The following is a 20,348-nucleotide window of genomic DNA, read 5'->3' as shown; positions in this document are numbered from 1 at the left end:
CTCTTCTATTTCTCAGCCCCAACAGTTAAAACTGACAACATCTACACACCTTTCAGGACTTAAGCATTAATTTCTTTCTGGAATGCTCTTCCACCCAACAGAATTAACTATGTCCTCCTCTGTGTCTCTAATGTATTCTATATAGACTTTTATCAAGCATCTGTGATATTTCGCTGTGTAGATTTGTTTATGTGTCTCTTCTACTAATATCAGCTTCTCTAGGACCAGGAACATATCTTTTTCATCTCTCTATTCAAAATATATATCACAGTGCCTGGTATAAAGAAGATGCTTAACAAATGTTTCTGAATAAATAAAAGAATCATCATAAGGATGTAATATATGAGGCCAGCCTGATGCCAATCTCCTATCTATGGCAGACATCCGTAATCTACCATAGAATTGTCCCCTTGCACCTCAGAATCATTGTCAAGCCAGCATATTATGAAAACCGATTTCAATCAATTGGAATTGGCACAAGATATAAAATTTATTTCTTATCCTGGAATGTAGGCTGTCACAATGGAGTGCCTCAGTAATTACTGGAGTTGATCTAAGAGAATTAACATGGGAGAATTAACATAACTAATGGCAGAGTATCTCCTAAACACTCTTTGCAACAAACAGTATGTTGTAGCAAAAACTGGTATCAGGAGGTAAATTCTGTCTGTATACATCCAGCACTACCCATTGAAGAGACATCTTGTCATCCGACGAGACAAAACCCCATATATTGGTATTCTGATTTATACTTCAATTTCACCTCAATTGATTCAGAAAATATTCCTCTCTAAGGATCAGAAATCTGATAACAAGCAAAGTGCTGCACCTGGGCTACCAGGCATATCACACTTGGAGAAACAATGGATCAACTTATCTTCATTCCTTCTGCATCCAGAACCCCTGGGAAAGTACAGAAGAGAAAAACTCCTTTCTCAAATGGAACAACAATCTATTGGAGCACTGTTTCCAAATCTTAAGACCATAACACATATACAAAATGATAACATAGGTACAGACATGGGGCTATACTGGGCAAGACTGTTCATTGCCAGAAGTAACTGGCCTGGAAGCTCCAGGCAAATTGGGCTGCCTGTACAGTGTATTAGTTTCCTATTGTCACTACAAATTACCACAAACTTAGTGGCTTAAAGCAACATAAGTTTATTCTTTTACAGTTCTAGAAGTCGAAAGTCTAAAATGGGTTCACAAGGTTGCATTCCTTCTGGAAGCTCTAGGGGAGAATCCATTTCCTTGCTTTTTCTAGCTTCTAGAGAGTCTACAGTTTTTGGCTCATGGTCCCTTTCTTCAACATCAAAGCCATCAGCTTAGCATCTTCTTTCCTCTCTGACCCCTGCTTCTGCCCACATATCTTCTCTCTATAACTCTGACCCTCTTGCCTATCTCTTATAAAGAGCCTTGTGATTATACTGGGCCCTCCCTAATCATCTAGGACAATCTCCATATCTCAAAATCCTTAACCTTTTACCATTTCAAGTAACATATCAGGTTCATATTCAGGTTCTGGGAATTAAGACAGACATCTTTGGAGGTCCACTATTTAGCCTACCATTTGCAGATTGTGCAAGCTTTGCATCACATGATTCTGCAGGGTATCATTCACACTGTGCACATCATAGATATTTGCATTTATTATGACAATTTTCTGGCAGGTATTAATAAAATGTTTTGAGGAAGAGATACCATATTCCAATTCACACAAAGGTACCATATGACTTAGCAGAAGCTCATGGTCTAAAGTGATTAATATCTCAACACAGCTGTAAAACACTGGGGTCGGGGAGCTCTGTATTATAGAGGGTTGAGGCCCTGGCAGAACTAAAAAAATTATAGCAAACATTCATTAAGTGTATACTATGTGCCAGGCACTACACTAGACACTTTATAACCCTTAAAATCCCTTGAATCTTTACAACTTGTTGTGGTATTAATATTCTGACCTAAAAAATGAGCAACATGAGACTCAGAGAGATTTATTAAATATAACCAAGGTCACACAGCTAGAAGGTGGTTAAGCTGGTAAATAAACCCAGGTATAGCTGATTCTAGAACATAAATACTTTTCTGCTGTACCATGCTGCCTCTTTTTTTTTTATTCTTTTGGCCGTGCCACGCGGCATGTGGGATCTTATTTCCCCAACCAGGGATTGAACCCATGCCCCCTGCAGTGGAAGCGCAGAGTCTTAACCACTGGACCACCAGGGAAATCCCCATGCTGCCTTCTTAAAGTGAGAGGATATAAAAATCAATGTATTAGAGTTCTTATACCTTGGGTTTCTGGAAGTCACACTGATCTGTCAATGCTAAGGCACTGAATATTCCTATGGCAATTTCAAGCAGTAGTTCCTCTGAATACTAGGTGACAGACAAGCAACCTATGTCTATACCCATACCGGGAGGAAAATCATTCCATATACCCTAGTTTCTCCACTTCTTATCGGCTAGATTTTCTCAGTTTATTTTGGCTTTTCTGGTTATAATTCCTAAAATGATCTGGAACCTTTCCTGAAGCTTCCAGCACACACATCTGTCTGGCCTCCATTCTTACTCAGTCTTTTTTAGAACTGGACGATTCTCCCGTATTTCGTGATGATGAAACTGACCTAGCCAATTTCAGAGCCTACACCATGAGAAGTGGTTATGGTGAACATTTGAGAAGAGAATCCAGTTATTAATGAAATCTTTCAAGTTTGGAGGTGATCCCTATTCAAAGCGATAAACTCTTTATAACCTTTACTCCATTTTCTGGAGCTCAATGTGGAGTTTCCGGGAGTATTTACCAGATTCCAAAACTGACTGAAGGCTACCAAAACTCACTGCACTGAAGAGTGAATTGTGATTTCTGGAATGAATCACTTAATGATGAATAAAGGCTAACAAATCTCTGAAGATTTACACATTGCCAGTATAAACCCAGAATAATTAAACTGTCTAGGATTCAAACCCTGGCTCTTCCAGTGATAGCTGTGTGACCTTGGGAAAATTCTTCCATCTCTTTTTCTTGGTTTCTTCACATGTAAAACAAGGATGAGAGTTCCTATATTATACGATTGTTCCAAGAATTAAATGATTAAACTATGTGAAGTTCTTATAGTAGTAGTATACATGGTAGGTGTATAATTATATGCAATAAATGGAAAGTATTTTAATTAACTTTTATTATGAATCTTTTTTTCATTTTTACCAAGATCTGATTTTTCTCACAAAGACCTTTCCCCAGCATTACATTAATCAGATACCTGTACTGTCTAATGCTGAGCAAGATTACACTTCAAATTGAAGGCCTTTCTACATTCACTGCACTATGAACTCACTGATACCAAATAAGGCTAAATCCTAAGGAAAGCATACTCATATTTTTTACATACATTGAGGGTCTTGCCTTTATGAATCACTTAATGATAGATAAGACTTAGCCTCTAATTGAAGGCTTATTCATTCTAGTAGTTTCTCTCCACTATGAATTTGCAGATGATAAACAAGGCTCTCCTTCCATCTCCACTATGAATTTTCTGATATTCTATAAGGACTCATATCAACAAAACCCCTTTCCCACATTCATTACATGTTTAAGCTTTCTTTGCACCATGAATTCTTTTTTGGCTTAATAAGATCTGAGCTAGATCTGAAAAGCCTTCCACACAGGCATTGCAACCATAGAGGTTTTTCTTCCCTTGGAACTCTCTCATATTTCAAAAGAAAATGTCTGAGCTTGTCCTGAAGTCTCTCCCAGTTAATACCCTCATAGGGTTTCTCTTCACTATGCATTTTCATATGGTGGAAAAACCTTGATTATTCACTGCAATTTCTTTCACATTGGGAAAGTTTCCCCACCCTATGAAACTTCTGGTGTTGAAAGAGAACCGAGTTCTGCCTGAAGGCCTTCCCACATTTTTACAGCCATATTAATAAGTTCTCAGGTGTGAATCCTCAGATGTCAAATTAAGATTGGCCTCATGACTAAAAATTCCTTTATATTCATTACCTTCACAGGATTTCTCTCTACTAGAGTACTATGAGGCATCAACCTTGAACACTAACAAAAGACTTTTAGACACTAATCATACATGTAGGGCTTCTGTGCATCAAAAATTTCCCAGTGTCTCACACATTCTAAAAACTTTGCAGAGTCATAGTCCTATGAACCATATCTCTATGCTCTTTCTCCTAGGGGCTTTCCTCATATAACAGACATCTAGCTCAGCCTTTTCTCAGCCAATGCACTCTCAGCCTTTCTCTTCAGTAGGATTATTTTTATAAGTGGCAGTATTGTGCCCGCAACAGACTTGCCTGGAGAAAGGAATATGTTAGATTCTTCCCTGCCAAGCCTTCTTGCAGCCTATGTCATCACATGCCAAGTCTTCTCCACAGAAAAGACTCTGACCAATTGTTCTTGGATTCTGGATCCATAATATTCTTCGGAATTTGGCTTTTTCTGAGATTTCCCTCATTGAAATAGATCCTACTCTTAGTCATAACCTTATCATCTAAAATGATAGATCCTCAAACATAAATGGGCAAAAAACATAAGTAAACCAGTCACAAAAAAGGAAATATAAAAAATAAATACATGAAATATTTTACCTTATCAGTCATCAATAACTGTAAATTGAAACAACCATGTGAGATTAACTGTTCCTCTCATTCTCACCAAGCAGTTTATATGAGTGCATGTTTGACTGTTGTCCTTGCTGGTATGAATGTAAACTGGTAAAAACTTCTAGAAAACAACTTTCCGGTGTGTAATTATGAGCCAGAGAATAGTTGTACCTTTTGAGCCAGTAATTACTCTTTAAACAATCTACCGAACAAAATGGTCAGATATGCAAATAAAGATTCATGTACAAAACGATTCATTGAAGCATTTATATTAGTGAAAAAATGGAAACACACAAAAAATATCCAAAAACATGGGAATGGTTAAATAAATTGCAGTATACTCTTATGATGGGATATTACGCAGGCAACAAAAATGTTGCCCAAAATTGTTACTGACAAGGGAGATTCTCATGTGAGATAATTTTTAAAGAAAGCAGGTTTTAGAGGAGAAAGCATGGGTTGAATTGTGTCCCTTTAAAATTCACATGTTGAAGTCCTAACCTCCAGTAACTCAGAATGTGACTGTATCTGGATATAGGACCTTTAAAGAGGTAATTTAGTTAAGATGAGATCATTAGGGTAGGCCTTTATCCAATATGACTGGTGTCCTTATAAGAAGAAGTTAGAACATAGAGACACAAAGAGGGAAGACCATGTGAAGACACAGGGAGGAAAAGATAGCCATCTACGAGCCAAGGAGAGAGGACTGAGAAGAAACCAACCCAGTCAACACCTTGATCTTAGACTTCTAGGCCTCAGAATTCTGAGGAAATAAATTTCTGCCATTTAAGATACCCAGCCTGTGGTACTTTGTTATGGCAGTCCTAGCAAACTAATACAGCAGGATACAAAATTGTATATACTCAAAAGAAATATATCAATTAGTTAATACAATTTATATCTGGGTAATGAAATGGACAATTTTTATTTCCTTCCTTATAAAGTTTTGTTGTTCTCCAAAATCCTCACGATGAGCATGTGTCTACCTTTATAATACAAAGTATGTAAAAAAAAAGATAAAGATATCCATAAGCAAACAAAGAATAGACAGAAAAAACACATATAACTTTTACCTGATGAAATGAAGCTGCCAAAATGAGGTAGAAAGAAAATTAGTCAGAAAACTAAGGTCTAGGGACTTCATGGCTTTGTCTCATTTTTAGGTGGCCTCCCAACTCAGGGAGAGAGGGACTTGGAGAAGCAAAGTGATGTGAGGATGACTAGTTTGTTTGGAGGCTAATGGCAGAGACAACGAAAGAGATTCAACTGAGTGGAAATGGGAAGATGACCTGAACAAAGGAGGTGTTGAATGTGTAGAACTAAGAGAGAAAAGCAAGGATTTGGAAGAAGGGAGACAGCAAGAGATTCATTTTCAGGGCACTGAAGAAGGGGAAGCAATAGAGATGGGAGAAGTAACTGGGCATGCTAACAAAAAGGTAACCAAAAAGAAAATAGGAAAAGAAAGATTCTCTTTTGCCTGATTTTATGGCACCCACCAGATGGAGAGTTTGAGAGGAGTATAGGGGTTTAGAATATGTCACCCCAAAATATGCCATGTTGGCATATTGATTATTTTGAATTAAAGGTACTTGAGAACCAGCTGGTGCAAGAAAAATACTCTGACACTCCTTTGTCCCCCTGAAAGCAGGAGAAAACTTTCTCAAGAGAAAGATATCCTCCCTGTACCAGAAGGGTAGAAGGCATCCTTATCACCAGAGATAGGGAATTTAGGGCCCGAGAAGGCTGTACAAACAAACCTTGTTAATTCTTTACTATTTACTATTTCTAGGCCAAACCCCTTTGTCTTGTTGATTCTTCACAAATACATTGTTTTTTTAATCTACAAGGTATAACAGCTCTCTGCTCTGATCACTTGAGTCTCACATTTTTGTGGGACTCCTGTACATACAAAATTAAATTTGTTTTTCTCCTGTTAATCTGTCTTATGTCAGTTTAATTATTAGACCAGTCAAGGGACCTATAAAGGAAGAAGGGAAAATTTTCCCGCCCCTACAGTTGCAACAATAAAGACAACAACTACTACAACTGTTTAGTAAGCATATACCAAGCACAAACACTCACTGAAATACTATATTTCACATGGAAACCTTGAGAGATGGGTATTATTATTACAAATGTATAGATGAAGAAACTGATGGTCAGAGAGGGAAACTGAGTTACTCAATATTTTAGAATTAGTAAGTAGGGGAACTGACAGCCAATTCAAGTATGCCTGGCTCTTAAGCTCCTGTGTTTTCCACCATGCAAAGGGGCCTTGTGGGCATTCACCAACCAAAATTCCAAAACTATCCTAACACTATCTAATAAAGCTGTAAGTTCACAAGTCCCTCCCTACCCCAGTTTCCTTCCTTTGCTCACCTAAGAGGATTTCTTTCTGGGTTCTTTTGTCCTTAGCTCTTTCCAAATTCAGCTGGGAATTTATTTTGGTCTTTTGATGTGGAAAATCCTGCAGTTGAAAAGGAAATAAAAGTTTGTGGTTAGAGCTGGGGTACTGCATGTCCCTAAATTCAGTTCTGAAGGGTACGGGGGCGGGGGGGGGGGGGTGGTGATGGAAGGGGGTTTCTTACTTATTAGATGTTTTAGAACCAGGCAAAGGTCTTGTGAAAGAGGCATAGAAACGCTTGTGTTCCCAAGAGCCACGGAGAGGGCGCTGACCTTGAGGGATGAAAACCTGATAAGAAAAACACAAGTCATTTACTCTCCATGGATTTGTTCCATAATCCAGGAACAAAAAACACTGGAATCCAAAGGTTACAGTGCACTGAATTGGTTAAGCACATAGGCTTCAGGGTTGAATAGAGCAAGGCTAAAATCCCAATGTTACTTCTTACTTGCTATTGGACCTTGGGCAAATATCCTTACTTTTCTGAGCACTGGATGTGTGCAAAGGGAGTGTTGCCTGCCATTCCAGTAAACAACAAATGTTGCCAGCCATCAAGTCAGCAGCCACTGCAGCCGCCCCCCACCCCTCCCGCATGGTGCGCCCTGAAGGGAATTCACGATGGAGAAAAACAGGAAGCATTCTGTGCTGGGGATACTGGCCCTAGACAGTTATAAGATGCGTATCTAAGGAATAATTTGAGCCCAGACTCTTGCATCTTCCCATACACAGAAAAGTACTAAAATCGTTAACTTGAGATGTCTATTTTTGTGATTAGCAGTAATATTTTGATGTTCGACTACATTTTTTTCCAGCAAAGAACTCCTATATACCCTGTCTCCTCCCTTAGTAAGGTCCCCGAATCAAACTTAACTCCCTACTTTTAGGTTGTACATATTTCCTCAGCCAACAGACCTTTCCTCTATAAAATAAAGAAAATAAAAACCCAAAAGGTAATGAGACGTTCTGAGCCTAAACCTAATCTCAAAAGAAAATGAAAGAGTTCTAGGAAAATTTGCTAGTTCTGCCCCCCAGCTTGTTTGGACAAACCCTCATGATAAAACAACTAAAAAAAATCTTGGTGAAAAAGAAGTAACAACTACTTGAAAACAACAAAAAGACAGGGCAATAAAAATATGGAAATATCAGAGCAACACCATGGGAAAAGGGGAACCTAGAGAAGTAAATATAAGCAGAGAGGCAATCCCCCCAAAATTTAACTTTCTATATTTCAGTTGCGTTGAAAGGCAAAGGAAACAGATAAAGCCCAGAACTACACAGAGTAGGAAAACTATCAGGAGACCCTCCCTACAATAAGCTGGGACCCCAAAGACTACCATCTCGGGGTAGGATGAATGGGAAGCAGGTCATTTTGTAGCTCAGGTTGAACTATAGGACTTGCCCTGGGATCCTTGAACCTTGAATTAGACAAAGAAGCAAATCAACAGGATCAGCTGATAACAGAAAAGACTTCAAACACTGGGATTAGCAAACACAAACCATAAAATCAGTATTTTACCATGGATAAAGAAATAAGTAACAAACTTAAAGATATTTCCAAGCAACAGGAAACTCTAACAAGTGGTATATCATAATTAAACCTAATCAACTTAAAAAAGAAATACAATACCCCAAATGAAAAACTCAAGGGATAGCTTTAATCAGGAGATTAGGAAAATAATTTGTGAAAATTTAAAACAAGTCAGAGGAAATTAATAAGAGACAAAAGATGGAAAGTACAGAAGAGTGTAAGAGACTCAAACTGCTCTCACTCACTGAAGCAGGTGTCAGGATTTTGTAAAAGTGATCACACTGAATCTTAACAACTACTTTACGAGGCACAAAATATATAATTTCACTGATAATACAGAAAATCCTTTTCAGACCTTTCTCCATTTCTACAAGCAAAATTGGGCTCCAGACCTGCTTTTTCTTTAAAAATAGCTAGTGAAATTCCAGAGCCTAACTTTACAAATGCAAATGTTCACAATCAACAAAAGGAAATTCAAAAAGAGATGTGGGCTCTGTACTCTCTCCCTACAGCCTTGGAGGGGTGGAAACCATTTTGCTTCACAATTATTTCAAATAATCTAAATTTGAAAGATGTTAAATTGAGAATTTTAATGAGAATGTCAATCTTGTTCTCTTTTACAATATGGAGACTTATGAATATTCATAACTGCTACCAACTAATTCTATTCTCTGTTAATACATATCTTTCCTTAGAAGTATTATTTAAAGAAAAGCATTTTATAAGACTCCTGCAACTTTAGAAATTGATGCTTATTTCTATGAAAATAATCCACAAAAGAAATGTGTAATTCTAATTAAGTATCTTATTTGGTAATTCATTAACCTGGTGTGGTAGACTGAATAATGGCCTTCCCAAGATGTCCACATCCTGATCCTGTGAGTATGTCACCTTACACGGCAAATGGGACTTTGCATGTGTGATTAAGGATCTTGAGATGGAGAGATTATTCTAAATTATACTGGTGGGCTCAATGTAATTACAAGAGTCTATAAGAAGGAAGCAGGAGGATGAGAGTCAGAGAAGGAGATATGATCATGAAAATAGAAGGTCAGAGTCAGAGAGTTGAAGATGATATACTGGTAGATCTGAAGATAGGGAAAAGGACCATTAACCAAGGGAACGCCGGCAGCCTTTAAGAAGCCGGAAAAAGCAAGGAAACCGATTTCCCCCTAGAGCCTCTGGAGGGAGCTCGGCCCTGCCAACACCTTGATTTTAGGACTGCTGACCTCCAGACAGAACTACAAGATAATAAATCTGTGTTTATTATCTATGTTTGCCACAATTTATTACAGCAGTAATAGGAAACTAATACATCTGATAAAGCTGAAATTGCCATCTCTATATTTAAAAACAGATTAATACTTCTAAGACCATTCTGACAAATTAGGAAAAGATCATTGGCACTTTCCTCTCTACCCATAGGCATGGATAAACAAATATAAATCCATGATTCTGCTGGATTTACTATATAACAAATACTTTGAGAGGATATATTTCTTTTAAATGAACAGTGTCATGATTTCTATTTCATCAGTGAGAAAAATGAAACCCCTAAGGTCAGTACACTATAAGCTAGGATTTAAACCCCTGTCTACTGGCTACAAAGTCCAGTATTATTTCACTACATCTTGCTGTCTCTCAAGCTGCTTGGGGTGTGATGAAGACAGGGTAGAACATCTAAATGTATTCCTCAAACAACCCAGAGCTGCACAAAAGACTCCATGTTTGTGAGATACTCTACCTTTTTTGCTTTAACTCGATGCTCTCACAGTAAGCAACATGCTGTTTTCTTAGTTTGACTTCCCAAGTACCCCAAATGACATACCCTAGAGAGAGGACCTGAGTGTTCTCGCCACAAGAAAATATTAGTGTGAGACGTGTGTGCTTTTCTCTCTGAACCTATCTTAGTCTCAGTAAGTTAATTTGTATTTGTTCATCACCAAGTTTCATTTTAGCATTTCACAAATGCTAAAGACCAAATCCTGGACAGTAGTCAATTAACTGAAATACTACCACCCTGTAGACTCTTTTATTAAGTACTGTTAAAATTTCCAAATAAAGGTAATTTCCTTTCTTTGATGACTTCTAAAGTATTTACGTGTCAAACACAGCTCATTAGAGCATGAGGCCTCAGAGATGCTCAAGTGAAATTGTTTCAGAAAAGAATTCTACTTTACTTTATACACAATGATATCAACTTACAGAGGTATAAGGACTGAAAGGGAAAAATAATTAGTTATTCACAAATTACATTAACAAACCAAAACCACTTTGTGATAATTCACTGAGCTGTACAGGTATAATTCATGTACTTTTAAGTATGATTTACATAAATGTTATATAAAAACTCAATAAAATCTACAAACAAACAATTGGATCTAGAGAAAGAGGTTAGTAAGGTGAATGGATCTAAAAACTATACACCAGAAATAAGCATTCCCATATACCACTCACAATGAATTACAAAATGTAATTTAAAAATATTAGTGAGAGCAACAAAAACTATCAGTACACAGAAATATACCTAACAAAATATGCATGAGACCCTTGCAGAGAAAATTATAATAAACTTTTTTCAAAGACGTTAAAAATACCTAGATAGGGCTTCCCTGGTGGCGCAGTGGTTGAGAATCTGCCTGCCGATGCAGGGGACACGGGTTCGAGCCCTGGTCAGGGAAGATCCCACATGCCGCAGAGCGGCTGGGCCCATGAGCCACAGCTACTGAGCCTGCACGTCTGGAGCCTGTGCTCCGCAACAAGAGAGGCCACGATAGTGAGAGGCCCGTGCACCGCGATGAAGAGTGGCCCCCTCTTGCCACAACTGGAGAAAGCCCTCGCACAGAAACGAAGACCCAACACAGCCAAAAATAAATAAGTAAATAAATTTTTTAAAAAACCTAGATAAAAGGAGAGAGAAACCACGTTCATTGTTGTAAAGATGCCATTTCTGTATCTATAATATATAACTAAAATGCAGTTCTAATCAAAATTTCAGTTTCTTAGAGACCATATTAAGCTTATCTCAAAATTCATATGGAAAAGTAAAAGGCAAAGAATATACTTTTTTTTTTCAAAGAATATACTTTTGAGGAAGAGTTAAGGAAGGGGTCTCTCCCTACCAAATATTAAGATGCATTACAAAACTATAGTAATTAACAGTGCAATACTAGTATAGAAATAGACAAATAGAACAGTGGAAGAGAACAGAAAGCCTAGAAACAGATATATACATACATTACAACTTGGTATATTATAGAGACAGCATTATAAATCTGTGGAGAAAGAACAGACAACTCAGTAAATAGTCCTTGAACCACCAATTAATCATTCAGAAAAAAAAAAATTAAGATCTCTACATCATACAGTACATAAAAATAAATTCCAAGTGAATCATAAACCTGATTGTGAAAAGAAAATTATAAAAATTTTACAGGAAGATACTGTAAAACACCTTTATGAAATCAAGGTGAGAAAGTATTCCCTAAACAAGATGCAAAAAACATGTCATAAAGAGAAACTGATAATTTCATGGGGAAATGGAAGTAGCTGCTCTTCCATGAAGGCTAAGGTGATCAATATTATAGCATAATGAAACATTATAGCATTTATGAAACTATTTCTATTTGCCCCCTTTCCCTAGCTCTTCTAGACCAGAGTGGCCTCTCAACTGCTCATTTCTTCAGGTACTTCCCAAGCTCAAGGCTAGATGACAGACCCAGGCAGCTACCATACATGGTCTAAATGACCACCTGCTCTCTGGTCCCCACACTCAGAGGATTCTCAGCCACTGCCAGATTAACTGCTACTTCTATGGAAAATTAAGTTCTTACCATGGTGCCTTCCAGGAGGCCTTCTCTGAGCCCCGGGGTTAGAGATACCCTCCTCCATATTTCTAATGAAAGCACCACACCCTGGTCTCTCTGTCATAACACTCCCTGTTGTAATGTCTGTGTCTATCTCACCCACCAGACTCAGTAGAAAATATATCTAATTCAACAACATGTCCTCATTATGCAGCAAAGAATCTATATCACTACATTTTTTACTTATTTTCTTGATTGATTAATTAATTAATGGTCTAGCTAACTTTTCTAAGGCTTGAAATCAATCTATCTTCCCCACGGGTATCCTAGCACTTCTGACATTCTCAGACTATGTATGTTTTCCTCTCTCACCTGCTATAACTTCCCTCCTTCTTCACTCATACTTCGTGTCTACCAGGGCCCTGGGAAAATATTTTTCTGATAACCAAGAAAACAGAGGAAATGAAAAGTAGCAAGCCACGCTCATTGCCTCTTGAAGCTGTCAGTTCACTATTCTCCTTCCCACCTAGAATCTTTCCTTTGTGACCTCCAGGATCCCCCTCCTTGAAAAATAAGCTTACCACACCCTTCAGTGATGTATAGAACACCTCATTCACCTTCTAGCCATAAATGAAATAGTTCTCTCCTGAGCCTGCTGGTTCTCCCACATCCCTGGCCTCAAAATTCCCAACTGGTAAACGACACACACTGGTATGTGAAGCCTCTGCATAACATGCTACTCAAGCAGTATCTGTCAGATGGACATCCTCAGGTGGCTTGCCCTGTGATACAGGGCAGAGCCCAACATGTTGTAAAAGATAACAGGGTCCTATACTAACTGTATTGTAGGACTACACTGTAGTGTTCAACTGGTAGTAAAGAAGGATGATGTTTTCTAGAATAACTCTGCCTTGTGAGTATGTATGGAAATGCAGCCAAGAGCATTAAACAGATTGACACAAATAGAAGCCAAAGGATGAAAGGACATCAAGTGGAGAACCACAATAAATATGCCACTGTTTTCAATATCTTGAAAATTCAAATTCTCAACATGCATAGAGAAAGCAAAAATAATAACAGTAGTAAAAAGTAAAGAAACAGCAAACTAAAATACGAAATAAGCATCTCTTAATTTTAAATATGCTCTAATATAAGTGAAATAAATCAGGTCCAAGAAGTACATTAAATACTAATTTTAATTAAGGTTTGGAATTATTTATTATTCCATTACTAGTTTTAAAATTAAAAAACAATACATATGTATAATATTTCACACCTTCATATAAAACATTTTGTCAATTTTCTGAAAGTTGATAAACTCATATGCAATTTTTGATCACTACAAGTGTATTTCTACAAAATTCAGGAAATTAAAGGTGTGCCATAAACAAACAAACATAAGATGAGACTCTAGGAAGCAATCCAAATGCCTACCCAGCCATCTTCACTTCTAACTGGCCACAGAAATAAACCAACCAAGGTTCTCAATCTTTGAGATTTTGGGAAAGAAACAAACAAGCCAGGGCCCTCCCTAAGGAAAAGACTCCCTAAGGGACAGACTGTGGAAAAGAAAGGAACAAGCCAGCTCCCTCCTTGGAGATGGCTAAAGATGGTTGTTCAAGGATCCTCCGAAGACATAGGGTCATCTAAGCCACTACCCCAGTCTTCATATTCTGCTATCCATAGATGCTAATTATCTCTGATCATTTCCTGGTTCTGGTTCTTGACCCTTGAGTTTGAGGAAGAGTTAACTGAGTCAGAGCCCATCCACAGAACCGCTGGCTAATTGCTAAGATCAATTGTTTGGACCATCCAAGAAAGAGGAGCATTGTAGGATGCTAACCCAGCCGTCTTCATTCTCAAATGGCCTCAAAGGCTGAGCAACCACACTCAATTCTAGGGCCCAATTCTTGGGCCTAGAAATTCTGGAAAAGATAGGACCAAACCAAGGTTCTCCTACTGAAGCAGCTAAGGGCAACTGTTCCAAGAGAAATGTGAAATAGTAACCAAGACCCCCATATCCACAGCAAATTACAAGTCCTGGCTATCCCTGATCATCTCTGAGCCATAGTTTTCTGGCCTCAAGACTGGGGGAGAAAAGAACCAAGGTATATATCCTCATATACTTTAAGTGGGAGCTAAAATTGATGCAATCCTTTTGAAAATCAATTTCCCATTATCTAGTAAAGCTGAAAATATGCATAAACTAATACCAGATAATCCCTCTCCCAGATATATATCTTAGAGAAACTCAAGCACATGTGGAACAGGAGACATATATAAGAACAGCAGTACCGTTCACAATACCCAAAAACTGAAAGCAATCCAAATGTCCATAAACAGTAGAATGTATAGACAGATGTGTGTGTGCACATGTGTCTGTATACACAGGCAAAGAAATGATTACCATAAAAGGCAAGTCAGGATAAATGGTTACCTCTGGGAGAGAAACAGGGATAAGACGAGGCTTCTGGATAACTTGCAATGCTCTATATTTGGTCCTGGAAGGTTCTTTTATGGGTGTTTACTTTATAATTATTCATTTTAGTGTACATTTACATTTTATGCAACTTTTGGTATTTTTGTTATATTGCACAATTCGAAAAACATTAAAAAAAAAAAGAAAAGAAAGAATTCAGGCCTCCCTATGGAACTCCCTTAAAGCATCCCCTAAGAGCACGTGTTCTCAACCTTTCTGAGATAAGGAATGACATAAAAAGCATCCACCCCTCTGTAAAAGCTATGGGGACTGGTTATCCACATTCATTTACAATAGGATTCTTGGAAAGGGAAGCCTGGGCAGGCCAGGGTCTTACCAGCAGTGCCATTTCCCTTAAAGTTGCTAAGGGAAGTTGTTCAAGTCCCTCCAGGTACAGGAATCAGTGAATAGAATGCTATCTTAGCTCCCCTTACATTCAAGATTGTACCACCAGTCCTTTCTTGGCCCTGGTTATTGGCAAAAATAAAAAATAAAATAAGGTTTGTGAAGTAACGACAAAGTTGAAACAAAGCCAGGACTATCCAAGGGATCTGCTGCAAAGCTGGTTAAGAGCAACTACTTACGCTGGCCATTTCTGCTTCCATTCCCTAACTCTTCCTCCCTTCTGTAAAAATCCTCACTCCTTTGTCATGCCATGTGCCTCTTAGCTACACTCACCCCTTCTTCCACAAAAGAGCATCTTTCTCACCTTCCTCTCTACTCTTACACCCTAAACCTTTCCTACTATCTTTGATGATCTCATGGCTAACTTGTCCATCACCCCAGCTTCACAGTTCCTTGACCTCCTCTACTCCAACTCACCCACCCACGGAACCTTCTCATCATCCAGAACTACTTTCCCTCTGAAATCTTAAGCTCCTGTATCTTACTCTGACCATGATTTCTTGTCTGCCATTCCACCTCTATCTAACATCCACTCTGAGCTTTGAAATCTCCACACAGCTTCACTGACACCCACCCACATATTCACACAGCTTCTCCTCTGGTTCTACAGAATCCTCCTGAGAACACACTTTTTCCTGATGATACTAAATCCCATGGTCTATAACCTGAAGTTATCTCATCGGTAACCTCAATAATCTACTTAGCCCCTCAAACCTCCCACCACCCAAAATCATCATCACACATTCACAAGTCTAAAATCAAACCCAATGTTTCCCTTCCTTGCTCCCACTTTTTGGCAGCCAAACACACCTGGAAAAAAGGACAAGACTAAAAACATTTTATTTCCAGCTCAGAGAGGTGTTCATTACTACCCATCAATCTTCGCTCATTCCCCAAAGAAGGGTGCAACCTTCTTCCTCTTTCCTCTGGCTCCTGGTCATCCCCTCTCACACTCCAGAATGCCCTTACTGCCTTATTCAGAGAGACTATATTGGGGCAAGAAAGAAACTCCCTTAATCTCTTGCCTTTCCAAAACCTCACAAACAAGCCTTTCTGACCCTCTTTAACTCTGATATCAGAAGTGATGCCCTTTCTCTTGTTCATGGCCAGTCCTTCCACGTATTCTCTATACCACATCTTTTCCACATTTGCTTCTCCAGTTACCCCCTTTCTCTCCTGTATTTTCAATAACCTCTGTTTTTATTAGCTCCTCCTCTGCAGAACATATAAACATGCTCAAATCTCTCATCCTAAAAATATATATATACCATTTGTTATCTATTCTACTTTTCACAGACAAGAGTCTTGACACAGTAGTCTACATTCACTTCATCAACACTTTCGCCAATTACACTACTGGCTTGCTGTATTTTAGCCTTCATCAATGCACTGATCCATACACGCTCACTGCCCTGGTTTCCCCTAAATCCTTAACCTAACAGAACCCTCTCAAATCCACATGTTATATATCCATGTAGATAAATTTCACATTTTATATTTTTAAAAGTTTAAGATAGTAGTTTTAAAAAAGAAGTGCAATACATGTTCATTAGTGTACAACAGTGCCTGGCACAGAGAAACACATAAAAGGAGATAAGCATCTTCAATCATCATTCCACCCTCCCAGAGATAACTGTTAAAGCTACATTCTAACCTCTGGGAGAAGCTGAAAAAAAATCACCTCACTCCCCCTCATACCCTTAAATCCCAGGAAGGAGAGGAGGAAGAGGAATTCTCAGATTACTCAAGGATACACAACTGGGCCTCGGTGCCAACTGGTGGAGCTTTGAAGAGGAAGAGCACAATAGGCAAAAGTTTTGGTGTGGCCTGTTAAAGAAAAAATTATTCTGACACTTGTTAAAACGGTAAGAAAGACTTTATTGAGGACTATTGTGATAGGTGTCAAGATTATTCCTATAGGGGAGAGAGATTGGACTCAACTCTGAGTACAGTAAAGACAGCTGGGGATATATAGCCAAGGAGCTATAGAAAATTACTAAAAGGAAACGTCAAGACCAAGGTGATGGTTGCTAAACTGACTTGGGATTCTTGCTGAAGGCAGACCAGAGTGTTGAAATATCAAGCAAGGGTTGGGGGATTCTGGCTAAATCGAATTAGCAGGATCCTTTCTAAAACTGAGCTAAGCAGGCCAAAGACAATGCCCAAGGATGAGGTTTAGTTGAAAAGAGGGCTCAAAGGAACATGACTAAAGTTTGGTCAAGGAGACGGTCTTTGCTAGCCCTTTCCCACTCTTCAGCTTTCCTTGGGGGATGTTTCTCCACTGAAATATTCTCTGTTTTAGACCTGTGGCAATGAGACGGCCCCTGGATATACATGAGCAAACAGAATTATAGACACACAACACTACATCCATGTATATGCACAGATCTATTTTGTATATATTATATATTATTCTATACATGTGTGTGGTATGTGGGAAAGTTATGTGTATGTATATATGTATATACATTATATATTATGTGTTTTATACATAACCGGTTGTATACAACCGTATATATAATATATATAACCTATTGTGTGTGTATATATAACCTATGGTATGTATATTATAACCTATTGTAACACACACACACAATTCTCCCACATATCACACACACATCTAAAGTGCACTGTAACATGACATTATCTCTCTCCTGACAGTTACACCTCTCTCCTCCTTACCATTCTCATACTGCCCCACTCCCATCCACCACCCAATGCATCATCAGTACATCACAGGGGTGATTATATATCTCATCTGCTTAAGACAACTGCATTACTTCTCCCTCATACCCTTCAGAATGAAATCCCAGTTCTCTGACCTGACCTCTGCGGCTCTCAATGTCCTGGCCCCCATCCATGTCTCCAGTTTTGTCTTTCCTCCCCTACATAAAATTTATGTTCCACTTATAACTAACTACATACATACCTCTCCTTGAATACATCAAGATCCCACTGCCTCTTCCAGCTTCCTCTGACTGGAACATCCTTCATGGCTCCTCCACCTTCATACTTCTTCTACTCATCCAATATCAGCCATTATCTCCCCTTTCCAAAGCATTTTCAGATGCCCGCTCTGTGCTCCCACAGACTGTCAATCCCACTTGCCTATGTCCACCATAGTACTGATCATAGTCTTTAGACATTGCCTGTTTATTTACTCATATCCCCACAATAATGAATCTTCATCAAGGACTGGAAACCAGTCAGGTTTACCTTCACATCTCCTGCACTGAACATAAGACCATATACCTGGTTGTAAGTGTTCCATACATTTTTGCTGAATGAATGAGTACATAAACAAATAAAAGTCATGCTCAGCAAATTTTCAATGGAATGCTGATGGAGTCATTCAAATGTGTTCAAAATAGTGAGGAAAACGGCATAAAAAAAGGTCAGGCAGCAGGACTGAAAAACAAAAACAAATCCCCTGAGAATTCACGTCTTGTTTTCTAAGTACCAATCCCTACTGAAAGAATACACAATTCCTTGCAAAATGACTGATTCCAGGGCTGGAGCAGGGAGTATACATGATGAGTTGAAAATATATCAGAGAGCAGTGAAGTCAAGATCTAATGAAATCATGTGAAAATGACACAGGAACCAAACAAAAAGGACTCGTAATTTCTAAAAAGGCACAATTTCTACAACCAAGATTACTCTACCCAGCAAGGATCTCATTCAGATTCGACGGATAAATTAAAAACTTTACAGACAAACAAAAGCTAACAGAATTCAGCACCACCAAACCAGCTTTACAACAAATGCTAAAGGAACTTCCCTAAGAGTGAAACACAAGAGAAGAAAAAAGACCTATAAAAACAAACCCAAAGCAATTAAGAAAATGGTAATAAGGATATACATATTGATAATTACCTTAAGTGCAAATGGATAAAATGCTCCAATCAAAAGACACAGACGGGCTGAATGGATACAAAAACAAGACCCGTATGTATGCTGTCTACAAGAGACCCACTTCAGACCTAGGGACACATACAGACTGAAACTAAGGGGAGGGAAAAAGCTATTCCATGCAAATGGAAATCAAAAGAAAGCTGGAGTAGCAATACTCATATCAGACAAAATAGAGTTTAAAATGAAGACTGTTACAAGAGACAAGGAAGGACACTACATAATGATCACAGGATCAATCCAAAAAGAATATATAAAAATTGTAAATATTTATGCACCCAACATAGGAGGACCTCAATACATAAGGCAAATGCTAACAACCATAAAAGGGGAAATCGACAGTAACACAATAATAGCGGAAGACTTTAACACCCCACTTACACCAATGGACAGATCATCCAGACAGAAAATTAATAAGGAAACACAAGCCTTAAATGACACATTAGACCACATAGACTTAATTGATATTAATAGGACATTCCATCTGAAAGCAGCAGAATACACTTTCTTCTCAACTGCACACAGAACATTCTCCAGGATAGATCACATCTTGAGCCACAAATCAAGCCTTGGTAAATTTAAGAAAATTGAAATCGTATCAAGCATCTTTTCTGACCATAACACTATGAGATTAGAAATCAATTACAGGGAAAAAAAAACTGTAAAAAAAAAAACAAACACATGGAAGCTAACCAATATGCTACTAAATAACCAGGAGATCACTGAAAAAATCAAAGAGGAAATCAAAAAATACCTAGAAACAAATGACAATGAAAACATGACGACCCAAAACCTATGGGATGCAGCAAAAGCAGTTCTAACATGGAACTTTATAGCAATCCACGCCTACCTCAGGAAACAAGAAAAATCTCAAATAAACAACCTACAGACCTCCCTGATGGCACAGTGGTTAAGAATCTGCCTGCCAATGCAGGGGACACAGGTTTGATCCCTGGTCCAGGAAGATCCCACATGCCGTGGAGCAACAAAGCCCGTGTGCCACAACTACTGAGCCTGTGTGTTAGAGCCCGTGAGCAACAAAGACTGAGCCCGTGTGCCACAACTACTGAAGCCCATGGGCCTAGAGCCGGTGCTCTGCAATAAAGAGAACCCACTGCAATGAGAAGCCCGCGCACTGCAACGAAGAGTATTCCCCCCTCACCGCAACTAGAGAAAGCCCGCACACAGCAATGA

At 38.5% G+C, this 20,348-nt stretch overlaps 1 protein-coding gene across 2 annotated transcripts in view; it reads right to left on the bottom strand.

Moving 5' to 3' along the window:
- MAGED1 (MAGE family member D1) overlaps window positions 1–20,348 on the bottom strand; it is a 71,253-nt gene that overhangs the window by 31,289 nt on the left and 19,616 nt on the right. The window contains exons 2-3 of one of the 2 annotated variants that reach the window (XM_068532995.1): window positions 7,209–7,312; window positions 7,000–7,087 (exon numbers count right to left, since the gene is read on the bottom strand). The exons of the other annotated variant lie outside the window; for it this stretch is intronic. The gene's annotated coding sequence lies outside the window, so the exon portion shown is untranslated. The remainder of the gene's footprint in view (window positions 1–6,999; window positions 7,088–7,208; window positions 7,313–20,348) is intronic. 2 annotated transcript variants of the gene reach the window in all.

The sequence above is a fragment of the Eschrichtius robustus genome, chromosome X, assembly GCF_028021215.1.
Source record: "Eschrichtius robustus isolate mEscRob2 chromosome X, mEscRob2.pri, whole genome shotgun sequence".
Taxonomy (NCBI): Eukaryota; Metazoa; Chordata; class Mammalia; order Artiodactyla; family Eschrichtiidae; genus Eschrichtius; species Eschrichtius robustus.
The sequence above is the reverse complement of the archived record's forward strand: the minus strand, read 5'-3'. Positions and strand labels throughout refer to the sequence as shown.